Source organism: Bos indicus, chromosome 8, assembly GCF_029378745.1.
Source record: "Bos indicus isolate NIAB-ARS_2022 breed Sahiwal x Tharparkar chromosome 8, NIAB-ARS_B.indTharparkar_mat_pri_1.0, whole genome shotgun sequence".
NCBI classification, from domain to species: Eukaryota; Metazoa; Chordata; class Mammalia; order Artiodactyla; family Bovidae; genus Bos; species Bos indicus.
Window position 1 is genome coordinate 18,909,780 of NC_091767.1, and position 14,787 is coordinate 18,924,566.

At 34.9% G+C, this 14,787-nt stretch overlaps 1 long non-coding RNA gene across 1 annotated transcript in view; it reads right to left on the minus strand.

Moving 5' to 3' along the window:
- LOC139184507 (uncharacterized) overlaps positions 1 to 14,787 on the minus strand; it is a 250,801-nt gene that overhangs the window by 150,864 nt on the left and 85,150 nt on the right. The window contains exon 2 of the long non-coding RNA XR_011568009.1: positions 10,237 to 10,319. This is a non-coding gene — a long non-coding RNA (uncharacterized lncRNA). The remainder of the gene's footprint in view (positions 1 to 10,236; positions 10,320 to 14,787) is intronic.

Sequence of the window (14,787 nt, forward strand, 5' to 3'; positions counted from 1 at the left end):
TACAATTCTTAATTAACATCTATCAGTTCATGGACATCTGTGTTGTTTCCACCTTTTGGCTCTTTGAGTAACCCTGCTAGGAATATTTCTGTATGTGTTTATGTGTGGATGTATGTTTTTATTTCTTTGAGGTTTATCTAGTAGAGCTGCTGGGTCAGGTGATGCTTCTATGTTTTTACCTTTTAAACAACTGCCAAAATGTTTTCCATACAAGGAAATATAGGCTTAATGTAATGAGTTGGGAAGTATTCCTTCCTCGTCTATATTTTGGAATAATTTGTAAGAAAATGATATTAATCACTTTTCAAATATGTGGCAGAGTTCACCAGTAAAGCCATTTGACTCTGGGCATTTTAGGGGTACTTTGTTTGTTTTTTAAATCAATCTCTTCACTACTATAGATTTATTCAGATTTTCTATTTCTTCAAGTGACTTTCAGTACTTTGTGACCTTCTTGGGACTTGTCTATTTCACCAAAGTGAACTAATATTTTTCAGCTTTTACTGAAAGATGTTAATGTCTTCATTTTTAATTATCACAAAGTATTTTCTAATTCCCCTTGTGATTTCTTCCTTATCCCATTTGTTGTTTAGGAAAGTAGTATTTAATGCCTACATAATTATTAACTCCCCAAATTTCTTTGTGGGTTTGGATTTTCAATTTAATTTTATTGTTATTAGAAAACATAGTTTCTATGATCTTAGCACCTTACATTCATTGAGTCATATTTCATGGCCTCATATATTGTCTTTCATAGATGGTATTTCATGTGCTCTTGAGAAGAATATTTATTCCACTGTCGTTAAATGGAATGTTCTATGGATATCTATTGAATCTAATTGCTTTGTACCATTATTTAAATCAGCTATGTCCTTGTTGATCTTTTGCTTAGCAATTCTATCCATTAGGGGAAGTAGAACACTGAATTCTCCAACTATTGTTGAATTATCTACTTCTCATTTCAATTTTGGATAAATGTTTCTTCATTAGCTGTGTACCCTTAGGACAATTTCCTCAGACAGTAAATGCTTTTTTTAAAGTAATTTTTACCAGTTTTATCAATAGTTTTGCTAGGGAGTTTTTTCTACTTCCATTTGAAAGTAGAAGTTTATATTAATGTTTACAGCAAAGCATTCTCAATTCTTTGCCCTCTAATTGCTATAAGCAAATTTAGAGACAACAAGTTTATTCTGGTGGGGGTGACTTAAGAACACATGCAGAAGTATTAGTCCTTAAAGGCCCAGGATAACTAAATGTCTAACAAGTGAAATTTCCAACTCCATAGTATTATCTTTCTCCAGAACACTCTATTGGCAAGCTCTATCCACTGAGCTCATCTTATATTTTCCAATGATTTTTCCTACTAGCAAAAACACTAATTATTTTAAGTCAGATACATGGCATGAAATGTGATGATTTAGAGAGGATGGCACTAAGGGATAAAGGAGCAGCAAGACCAATCACTCCATCTTTTAATCCATATTCCTCAAGAGCCAGATTTGTTCAAAAGGTATGATCATATAGTAGAATTACTAAATATAAGCCCCCAGAAATAATAACTGCAAGAATATTTGAGATAGAGCAATGCAGAACATAGATAACCCATGAAAACTGTCAATACATGTGATAACAAGAAAAGCAACTTAAGGAGTGGTGTATATAAATGCATGAAGCAGAAAGCCATAGCCCTAGATTAGGGATCCACAGCTACTTCTAATTGGGGATCCAAAATGTTTTGTAGGGTACAAGAAAAGCTGCATACTATACGTACGATAGAATATAAGAGGGATATATTTGTCCACAAATCTGGGTTAACTGAATCCAGGATTTGGAAAGCTCACATTCTAACCAAATCTCTTATTCTTTCACATATTTAAATATTTTAGGTATTCTAAATAATTAGTTCCATTTCTTTAGAAGAAAACCTTTAGACTTTTGTTCGGCATAGAAATACCAATATGTCCACTCAAAACTTTTAATATCTGTCTCTTTAATTTATTCATTATTGATTATATTTATTTTACCTATAAAATTTTCTTTAACCATAGAGGTTAAAGAAATTAACACATAGTCTATCTGCAAGCTACTTAACTTGCATCTGCCTTAGTATCAGTGCATGTTAAATGGCGATAATAATAGAACAGGATATGACAAATAACATAGTCCACATAAAGTATCACTGTTATGAATTTTATACTTTTCATGATAATTAATTTTCAAGATTAAAATTTCATTTATTTTTAGGTTTTGATCAGTTTTGATAATAGGAGTGTTATAAATCAGGATGCCCTTGTGTTGTGAACTGACAAAGAAGTAAAGAGATAGCACAGAGAAGAAAAAGTATATCTAAATAGGTTTTAGATATAATGATTGCATCTAGGGATACACCAAGGTGTGAACAGTATCTAGCATAAATTAATAATTTTTGTTTGTGCTCATACAAAACAGGTACTTTAAATTGAGAAAATTACCTGCTCCTATGTTAAATAACAGAAGTAACAGGTAGAGTTTCATATGCTAGACAATATGAGGATAAGTGAAAATAACTGAGCTGCTTGCTCCAGGAAATACTGGCCCCTGGAAAAAAGGACTGTGAACCAATTAAAACAGTGCATTAAAAAGAGCTCTTGTACTTTTCAAGACTAAGAGCTTGTTCATCATGACATGCTTCAAAATCCTTGATTTGCTGTGCTGGCCAATCCTAAACTATCATGTCAAAAATGCTGACCAACCCTAACCAGTACCCTTCCTTGCAGGATCTACCTTAAAATAATCAACTCTAGGCCCTAAAACTCTATACATGTTTTCCTCTGATGCCTCCCTCTAAGGCACTATTAAGACTCAAGATGGGTTCTCCCTTAAGTGGGAAAAAAAAAAAAGGTAATTTGATGTGATCCCATGAACTGAAGCCCACTGTCCTGTAGCTGCCCTGTCCCTGAAATTTTCCAGGCAAGAATACTGGAGTGTGTAACCATCTCCTTCTCCAGGGGGTCTTCTCAACTCAGCAATCCAACCTGGGTCTCTTGCATTACAAGCAGATTCCTTACCATCTGAGCCGCACAGGAAGCAAGGTGGGTTCTTCCTTAAGGGGGTAGATCTAATAAACTTAACTTTTTGATCAAAAGGTTTTTCTGGTGGTCTCTTCAGGAGACAAAACATGACAACATCGTTCATGGATACAAATGTACATATCAGTGAGACTCAGGATGGCAAAATGATACAGAAAAAACTTTATTTATTAGATAATTTGACTTTATGTACTAGTCTTATTTTCCAAATACTATTATTATTCCTTTGAAGTTGTTATTCACTATAATTTAAATTTAGATATCTTAACACTTTATTAACAAAAAAAGAAAGATTTCCTCTTACAAGTGTAGTTTTATTAACTGCATAACTAAATTTACAACTAAAATGTAAGATTTGTAATAAAATTTAAGTTGCATTTTAAAGACTTTCCTAATGACTATATAGGGAATATGGTTGAATTTAACACCCACCCTCAACCTATCTATGCCTACACATTTCTATCTAAAGATTACTGTTGTGAGAACACATTTATTATAATTTTCAAAGCAACAATTGACAGTTGATAATATTGTTAAATATCTCACAGGTATTTAAATAACCTCTTGGTTTTACAAATTAATCAATTTCTTGGAAATGTTACACTGTAATAATTATATTTTCCTTCTTTCTCCTGTACTTCATTTATAAAAGAACATAACAATGTTATATGAGTTGATATTCATATACAAACCAAGAATAAATGTTTTTTATTTAAAATATTTAAAAAAGAATGTATCTTAAAAAAAAAAGATTCAAGAATACACTGTTAATGACTGAACAGAAGAACAAATCACAATTATTAAAGCTTGAACTGAGAGACATTTTTAAGTATATTGTCAATAATACTGTTTGGAACAATTTGGATTAAGCTATTTTTGGCAGACCTTCTCTGTCAATTTGCTATTAGTGATGGAGCACTAATAATTCATTCATTATGTCTTTCACTGTAGATGTTATGCTATAATAAAAATCTTGTTTACAATATACATCTTCTTAGCAAAGCCTGTATCCATAGAATCAAAGCAGTCTTTAGTACAATTTGCTTTATCATATATTCTAAATTAAATGGGATCTACATTAAAGAGTCTTCTCAATTTTAAATTATATGTAAATGGAACAACTGAAATAAATTAGAGCACAGAAAACACACAGAATTCTTTTCAAAGGTAGAACTCAAAATTAAACCCAAAGCCTTTAACTTTGGTTTCATTTTCCTACTATTAAAACAAAACAGACCCATTAAATAAATGACTGTAAAAGTGACTGCTTACTATCTTTCTGGGAAGCAATAAATTCCAGTCCACGTAAAGAGATGATTTGTTGTTGATATTTTGTTGTTTTCTCTTCAAAAGTGAGATTGGTTTCTTTAGGTATCAACATTGACCCTGGCTTCATAAGCTTTTACCAAACGGAGCATATCATAAGCACTGAGGTTTGAGACTCAGTGATTATTATAGCTGCATATAGGTGGAAATGCTCTTTCAAGGTTATTTTACTTCCTATTTGCCACACTTCATACCACAGAGTAGTACCTAAAAGTTAAATGCATTTTCTTGAAATGAGCCACATGATAAAACAGTGCATAAGGGTGCAGTGCGAGTGTGCTGTGAAAATGAGTAAAGCAGATGTCAGCAATGCTTGAACTCAGTTGTGGATGTGTTAATTTCCCCCTAGATCTGCTCAGGAAGCTGGCAGGAAGAATCCCCTGCCTCACAGATCAGGGAAATAGCTCAGAGAAGCCTCAGAGGCAGAAAATGCAATTGACAGGGGAAATTCACTGAAGCTCTTTTTTTTTTTTAAAGAAAGTAAGATTGTTTTTAAGTAGTCTTTTTTTGTTGTTGTTGTTTGTTTAAAAGCAGACTTTAATAACTTCAAGATGTAGAATATAATGGAACAGAATAGGGTTTATTGAACTCTAGGTAACCTGATTGCGCTAATCAACCACTATTCTTTATCACATGGATCAAAAAGAATGAAAGACAGAGTTAGGAAATATTATTCTCTGAATCTACATGAAAACTAAGAGTTCAACTCATGTATTTAGATTTTGTAGACAGCATTTTTCTCCAATATCAAAATGAAATATTTCAATGAATACTCAGCATTCATTCTTGCAATGATTTGTTAAGAATGTAAAACAACATTTCACTATCATAACTGTTTCATGATGAAACTGAAGCTCCAGTATTTTGGCCACCTGATGCAAAGAACTGACTCACTGGAAAAATTCCTGATGCTCAGAAAGATTGAAGGCAAAAGGAGAAGTGGGTGGTAGAGGATGAGATGGTTTGACAGCATCACCAACTCAATGGACATGAATCTGAGCAAATTCTGGGATATAGTAAAGGACAGGGGAGCCTGGTGTGCTGACCCCAGGGAGTCCATGGGGTCACAAAAAGTTGGATATGACTTAGTGACTGAACAATAACAAAATCATCATAACTCCTTATAACTGATGATATTTTAGTTTAGAATTAACTGGTTTTGCCCTTTATGGAATCAAAATAAAATTTAAAAATTAGTCCTTTTTAGCCATGAAATTAAAAGACACTTACTCCTTGGAAGGACAGTTATGACCAACCTAGATAGCATATTCGAAAGCAGAGACATTACCGTGCCAACAAAGGTCCGTCTAGTCAAGGTTATGGTTTTTCCAGTGGTCATGTGTGGATGTAAGAGTTGGACTGTGAAGAAAGCTGCGTGCCGAAGAACTGATGCTTTTGAACTGTGCTGTTGGAGAAGACTCTTGAGAGTCCCTTGGACTGCAAGGAGATCCAACCAGTCCATTCTGAAGGAGATCAGCCCTGTGTATTCTTTGGAAGGAATGATGCTGAAACTGAAACTCCATACTTTGGCCACCTCATGTGAAGAGCTGACTCATTGGAAAAGACGCTGATGCTGGGAGGGATTGGGGGCAGGAGGAGAAGGGGATGACAGAGGATGAGACGGCTGGATGGCATTACCAACTCGATGGACATGAGTTTGGGTAAACTCCTAGAGTTGGTGATGGACAGGGAGGCCTGGCGTGCTGAGATTCATGGGATCACAAAGAGTCGGACACAACGGAGCAACTGTACTGAACTGAAAAAAGTCTTCCTACAAATATTCACTTAGAAATGTCCCAGAGTCCACTAGCTTTCCATCAATATCTATTCTTCCCATCTCTTATAATAACAGAACTATGGGATTTTAGCTATATGTCTGACTGCCCCAAAACACTTTATTTTACAACATCTCTTGTAATAAAGTTTGGTTATACGACTAATCGCCAATGATACATATTAGAAGTGGTATTTGAAACTTCTGCAAAATGCCCTTAAAATGAAAGAGGTATGGCCTTCTCTTTTCTCCTTTCTGCCAACTAGAATACAGACATGGCAGGTGGAGAGCTGGAGTTAGAGTTAAAGTATCTATCCTGCAGCTTAAGACTCTGAAAACAAGAAACCCATAGTCTGACATGGGAATGTCCTACCATACCTGGATATGTATGGGGGACTTCTGTGAGAGCAAAACAGGTTACTGTTTTGTTTAATTCACTGATACTTTGGATTTTGTAATTGTTAGTCAAGCTATGTCAAGTTCTTTCTATATATCAGGAACTGTTATAGGCAATAGAGGAAAAAAGAATTCCCTGCTTTTACAGAACTTGTATTCTGGTGTAGGCTACTAAAAAATGGCTTAAAGGAGGGATGATCCAAGATGAAGGACTTTCTCTTTTATATAAGGAGGCCAGTAAAGTTCTATGATAAGGTGACATTTGAGCAAAAACCTTAAGGAAATACGGAAGTGAATCATGTAGAAATCTGGGGAACACAAAAATTTAAATCCTTAGGTAGGAGCTTATTTCCCCTGGAAAGTTAGAATACCAAGAAGTAGGCCAGTATAGCAGGAGTAGAAAAAGAGGTAGATAGAGAACAGTAGAGAATATAAACACGAATGAGCTACTAAAAATATATGGCTTTAACTTTGGTTGGGATGAAAGGCTTTTGGAAAGAGTCTTGTACGGAGAAGTAATATATTCTGGCATGCATGCAAAGGCAGGTATGCAAACTTTTATAATGGGTTAACCTGACTAAAAGAAGGTTTTCAGTCTTGCCAGATGTTGAAAGGATATTTAAAAATACATGCTCCCCTAGTGCAATATTCTGGGGAAAGATGTGTGAATTTTTTCCAAATATAATCCATGATTTGCACGTTTGAATTGCTATGATCCATATACAAAGACTTTATATTCAGCAGTGTGTGTGCTATTCACATTTAATTTTCACAACAATCCTAAAATACTATAATTTCTCATTTTACATGTGTGGACAAAGTGAATAGGTGCTTCTCAAGGCTACAAATAAAATAATTGGTAGAGACAGTTTTCAGACTTGTAAAATCTGAGTCCTTTTTAAATTTGCTTGCCTTTTTAAATACTCTCTTAATCATTATGCAGTATTGCATTAGAGTGAGATTACCCTACAGCACATTTAAAGAAAGAAAACAACTTTGGAATGACTTTTCAATTAATAAGGAAAGAAATCAAACCATACATCAGTAAAGCATATCAGACAATTCACATATTAACCATAATTTTACTTTAGTGCATTTTTGCATCTTCAGAATAAAGGCACATTTTGGGGATTTAATTTCATTTAAACTTGTATTAAATAAATGGAGTAGTTCATAAAAGGTTAAAAAGTCCCAAATTCATAGTAGTTAATACAAGTCCTTTGAGGGTTTGTTTATTTCTAACTGGTGGAGAATTAATTTGTCATGCTCCAGGGGGTGCCAAGCTCCAATTAACACCCCATGTGTGTGGCTAGCACGTTTGTAATGGATTGGCTGTATAGTATGATAAAACCAAGAGGCTCAGGGCCCTGTACCACCAATTGCTGGTTCTATAGTTTCTGGGCCTCATATTAAGCCAGGAGTAGATAAAAGCACTTAGGTAGCTCATTAGTTGCTTACCAAAGACTGGAACATCATCCCCAGCCCATCCTCTACTTGGAAGATATCCAGAAAGCATTTTGATTAGATCACCTCTAAGAGTGCTATCCTAACTATAAGACAATAGGCAACAATTTTTTTTTCCCCTGAAAATTTCAAGTCAAATTCTTAAACTGTATACTTAATGCATTCCCATTTACACAAAATGGCATCTACTAGCTTCATCCAACAATCAGTCAACTTAGTAAATAATCAAACTACAACTAGGTATGTAATGAAGTAGTCATATTTTTTAAATCCTACTGTGTTACCAGTATATAGTTGTGTACTGATCAAAGAAATATGTTGACTGAACTCTGATATGAATTATTAAACAATAATTTTGACTCAGGTTGTTGAAAGGAAGAATAGAGTTTCAGTTTTCAGTCGGTGCCTTTTTAATGTAATAAAAGTAAAGCTTCTTGTGGAATTGCAAGGTTGCTTTTGTAATTGTTAATATTCCCTAGCCTTTGTATTTCATATGGCAATGCTTGTAATCCAGAGTGAAAATGATGGAGATTTCAAATGACGCAGAAATAACTGTAGATGGAGCAAACTGAAAAATTAATAAAATAAAATGATGGAAAGAACTGGAAACTGCAGTGATGCAAGTGAAGTATCAATAAAGAGAACTGTGCCAAGTGCAATAATTATCATCAGTCATCTTATGGCATGATTTCCCTTCAGTGTTAACTGTTGTCCAGTCATATCTTTTTTTTTTTTTTTCCAGGACTGTAGGGATGGGAGTGGCAAATAGTACACTATTCAATGCAAGCACTCATTGGTAAAGGTTTTGTTTAGTTCAGTATAGTAAAATTCATGCACTCCTCCTCTTTTAGAGAAAGATTTGAAATTCTAGTACGTATGTCACATGGTAACTTTCACAAATAGAATGAATTACTGTTTTAAAACATTGCAGTTTATTCATTATCTCAGTCCATCAGTGCTTTAGATGATCACACCTATTGACCAGTTGTTTTTTTTTTTTTTATCCTTAATCTCCTTTTCCCCATCATTGACCATTCTGATCCTGTACTTAAACAGTAGGCTTACAGTTATTTCATTTCAATTTGAAACCAGTTTTTGAATGAAAACTCTGAGAGGAAGCAATAAGAACGGACACGCTGTCTTCCCTATCATCTTCTGGAGTACACAGTACTACGTTTAGGAGACTCGAGAAGATGTTCATTGATCCAGTTATCATAGGTCTCTGGTGAAGAATATGGACAAATAACACGGCAGCAAGAGAAAAGACTAAGAAAACAGACAGAAATTGAAGATAGTCAAGCTTTTTCCTCTACCCAGACTGTTAAATGACATCATCTCACTTACGATGTCAAAGAAACAAGCGGTCACTTTTGTTTTTCTTTTATTTTTTTTCTTTAAAGAGGACATTCATGAAACTTTTTCTGTTTAAAAGCATCCATTACAGAAAGGAACAGAATACTAACAAGGCATCCAATAAAACCTTTCATTGAATAATGAAAGAAGGATGATATCGATACATTTTTTTTTTAATCTGGTCAAGAAATTTCTCTGTAACAGTCTTTGGGTGCCCAGAGTTCTAATGGGCTTATGACTGCTAATGGCTTTCTAATCTCATAGTCTGTAATGTTAGAGTTTTAAATCTATTTACTTCAATTTCCTGACATGCATCAGAGACAAAGAGGGTATTTACTGGCTTTGTGGGCTTTGTATTACATTTTTTATTACATTAAAATGTACCCAGACTTTTACATCAGCAACTCAACTGGATGGTTTTGAAGGAAGGGCAAACAGAGAGAGAAAAATAAGTAAATATATGATTTCAGAACTATCATCATAAAAGATACAAAGGTTCATGTTAGACTCACAGTATGTAAACCTAGAAAAATTTGCCTTTTTTTTTTTTTTTTCCCTCAGCTTGTGAGTTTTGAATCGGTCAGATGAAGCAAACATAGTTCTCATCTATTTCATTTAGATTAGATTAGATTTACACTATCTTCTGTTATTTATTCTACAGCCCTTTATGGTTCAAGCTCATGCCTTGCTTTCACCTGAGTTACATCCTGTATCTATAGCTAATATAGTTGTATTTTCTCTTAATAGAGTGATGCAGAGGAGGATCACTTGCGATGCCCGAGATAATTCACTGAGTTTCTCTTGTTTTGATTTCCCTCACATATAAAATACAAAGTAGAGTAAATGTTTTCTTACCTTAAATCTTAAAAGCAGATCATGTATGTCAAAATTTCTTTGTAAGTGTCCACTTCTTAGGGGGAACCAAAGTATGGTCTATACTGGAGGAAAAAAAAAAATGGAGAAGGAAAGCAAGTTTAAAAAGTGCCAAATAATAGCATATACTTTAAAAATTCTATTCACCTACTTTTGTTCACCAGCACTATCTCTTAAAAATAGCAGTGTGAAACAACTCCTTAAACATGTACCATTTATTTTTTAAAAATCCATAAAAAGCCCACTTTTTATAATTGAGACAAATAAAAAGAAGATAAACTAAAATCAAGATTTTAGAAAATTAAATATATTTCAAATATTAATTCATTTATTGAGCCAGTTTTGAATAGACAATTGTCCTTTTTTGAAAAATTATTTGACTTATTACTTTATATTGGAATATAGTTGACTAGCAGTGTTGTGATAGCTTCAGGTGTACAACACAGAGGTTCAGTTGTATCCACTCCTTTTCAAATTCTTTCCTCTACCCTTACACTATACTTTATGTTCCTCTTGTGGTCCATAATACATTATTTTTATATCATATATATGTATACATATATATATATGATATGTGTATATATATATATGTGTGTGTGCGTGTGTATATATATATATATATATATATATATATATATATAATGAAGTCCTATGAGTCACACACTGTTTTACAAGTTTGGTACTAACCAAGAGTGCTTGGTATCAAGTAGAGTCTCAATCATTTTGGTTGACCAAGTCACTAAATTGTTAATTCAAATCTATTTCAGGTTATAAGTGATGAAATGCAAAATCATCATATACTTAGCAATTAGATAACCGAATAAATGTGTTTGCAAAAGCTTATTAACACTACATACTGACAACAAGCAGTTTTCTCATTGTTCTTCCAAAAATCAGAAATTTAATCAGAAAGGAAAGGAAAAGAAAAGAAAGGTGAGGGAAAGCAGGGCAAGGCAGAAAAGCTAGAGAATTGCATGGGATGTTTATATGGCCAAGAAGAGGTACGTATCACTTTCTCTCAAAATTTATTTGTCAGAACTAGTCCAGTGGTCCTGCTTGATTAGAAGAAGGTGGCGGAATGTGGGAGAATACATGGATATTCAGTGGACATTAAATGTTCTGCCCCAGGAGAGAATAACAAGTCTAGCCCATCCAAGAAGCTACTCAAGGTTACTTGGAGCAAATTGTTCTAATAAGCAAGGGAAGTTTCATAGAAAGTGGAGAAATATTATCATCTAACAGGCCAGTCTGGTCTATAATTAAAAAAAAAGGAAAGGTAACACTAAATATGCTGTAAGGCAAAGGGACACAGTCAACATTGGTCTTGATGAACAGACTAGTGTTAGCAACTGTATTAATTTGTAACAAATTGTTTTATAGATGATGTAGCAGTGGTTAAAAACACTGACACTGGAGCAAGAATATGTGGCTTCAGTCTATTAGTTGTGATTTCAAGCAAGATACTTAACATCTCTGTAAATCAGTATCTTCAACTATAATTGCAGAGATTAGATGCACCTAACTCAGAGTTATGCTGAGGATTAAAATAAATGATGCTTGTGGAAATCTTAGGTAGTGCCTGGTACCTAAAAAAAATAAATTTGTTTTTATAACACAACTAAAATTTTTGAAATAATTAAAAAAAAAAGTGGAGATCAAGATGGCAGAGTACAAAAATGTGTTCATGTCCCCCCAAAAACACATCAAAAATATATCTACATGTGGAATAATTCACACAAAAAACCAAGTGAAGGCTGTCAGAAGATTTCTTATAAAACCAAAGCTGCAAGAAAGAGCCCCATATAACCTAGTAGGACAAAAAGAAAACAAATAAACAAAAAAAGAAATCAGGACAGGACTCATGCTCTTCAGAGGGAGCTGTGAGAGAAAGGAAAGATTTGGTTGCCCTAGGAACCCACTGGCTAGGAGGTGCACTAGAATAGACAGCTGGAGTGAACTGGACTCTGCTTAAGAAGAGTGTGCACAGTGCTGGCTTGCTAACAAACAGGGCAGAAAGAGACCAGCACTGACAACTGCCATGTCATCACACGTCTTGACTCAAAACAAATGCCTGCTAGTACATGCAGTGCCTAGGTACTGAAACTCAGGCTTTAGTGGATGGACCCAAGGAGAGGACTCAGTTTAGCTGTGCAGAGGAAGCCTAAAGGAACTGAAGTGTGGTCTGGGGCTCTATGGTTAGCTTGCACATCTCAGGGGCAGAGCCAACATCTGAGCCAGTGATCAGTGCTCCCTCAGTGAGGGGCAGGTCCAGGGTCAGCTCTTCTGGCAGCACCAGGGTGCACACCGGTGTCCGGTGGTGTCATGAAATGCAGGGCCCCAGGAGACAGTCCCTGGAGAATGATACACAGCTGCTCTTTTCTCAGTGGAGCACTCATGTCCCGCCTACATTCACTGCAGCATAGAATGAGATCCAGGATCTTCTATTTAAACAACTAGGGGGCAGACATTGCCCTTCAACAGAGCTTACAGCCACAGAATAAAGAGAAGGCCTCACCCAACACCTAGTGCAGGCTTTTTGGTATTGTGGAACCACAATACCAAATACACCCCCTATCAAAGGGACAATGAGGAAGATGTGGCAGGAATCCATATCAAAAACAGCCCTCACACCAAAAATGTTGGACAATCTACACAGGAAGTCTCCCACATAAAAGCAGTCCTTCAAAATCACAGTAGATAACTGTGTCCCCTAATTCACAGAGTCAGAAAAATTTAAGTAAAATGAGAAAGCAGAGGAAATATTCCCAATTCAAAGAATAAGAGAAATTCCTTGAAAAAACAATTAAACAGATCTCTCCTGTCTGTCTAGCAGATCCCTAGTTCAAAAAGCTGGTAATGAAAGTGCTAAAGGAAAAGACCCTGATGCTGGGAAAGACTGAGGGAGGGAGGAGAAGGAGACGACAGAGGATGAGATGGTTGGATGGCATCACCGACTCAATGGACATGAGTTTGAGTAAACTCTAGGAGCTGGTGATGGACAGGGAGGCCTGGCGTGCTGCAGTCTATCAGGTCACAAAGAGTCAGACACGACTAAGTGACTGAACTGAACTGAAAGGAATTAAAGAAGAATACTGATAGAAATGCAGATCACTAAAACAAGGAGCAAGAAACTATGAACAGGAATCAATCAAATTAGACAATTCAATTGTGGGGATAAAAACTGAGCTAAAGGCAATAAACAGCAGACTAAATATGCAAAGGAATGAATAAGTAATCTGGAAGACAGAATAATGTAAATCACCTAATCAGAATAGCAGACAGAAGACAAATGAAGGAAAAATAAAAGCAACATACAAGATCTATGGGATACTGTAAAGTTTGTCACCTTATGTGTAATAGAGGTTCCAGAAGAAGACAGATAAAGGGGATCAAAAATATATTTAAAGAAATTATGGCTGAAAATTTCCCAACTAAAGAAGGAAAAAGATATCCAGGTACAGAAAGTACAGAGGGTCCTAAATGAGGTGAAACTACATAGACACATTCTAAGATATAACATAATTAAAATGGCAAAAATTAAAGAGGATTTAAAGGCAATAAGAAAGAAAACACAAAAATCAGTTACAAGGGAACCTTCATGAGGCAATCAGTTGATTTCTTTACAGAAACTTTACAGACCAAAAGGCCATGTCATGATATAGTCACAAGTCCATTATCTACATCTGCATCTCCTTTCCTTCTCTTTGCAAATAGGTTTATCAATACCATTTTTCATATGCATTAATGTAAGTTATTTGTTTTTCTCTTCCTGACTTACTTCACTTTGTTTAATAGGCTCTACATTCATTCAAAGTTCTGAAAGGGAATAACCTGAAACTTGGGGTACTCTACCCATAAAGATTATCATTAGAATAGAAGGAGAAACTAAAAACTTCTCAGATAAGCAAAAGCTAAAAGAATACAGCAATATTAAACCTATTCTGAAAAAAAAAAAAACTGAAAAATCATTTCTAAATAGAAAGGAAGAATCTAAAGGAAAGAGGATGACACAAGAGGAAAGGCAAATATATAAAATGATTGAAGATCACTTAAATAAGCTAGCACCCAGATTAAAATGTAACAAAAGTCTTTTAAAAGTGATGCTAGATACAATGAAGAGCAAAAAGATAAGCATGAAGATATAAAATAGGACATCAAAATCACAAACTATGGAGGAGGGTAGTAAAATAATGCATAAAATTTAGCTTGCTACCTGCCCCCTCCCCGCTTTCTGGCTGTGCTGCATGGCTTGTAAGAAGTTCCCTGACCAGGGACTAAACCAGGTCACAGCAGTGACAGTGCTGAATCTTAACTGCTAGACTGCAAGGGAACCCCCAAATGTTTATCATTTAGAATGAATTTCAACTTACATGACTATCAATATAAAGCAAGTAGATATAGTTATGGGTTAATACTGAAAACCAGGGTAACCACAAACTAAAAACACACAACAGATTCACTATAATCAAAGAGAAAGAAATTGAGAAATTCAACTAAAATACAAAAGAAAACTATCAAACCACAAAAGGAAAA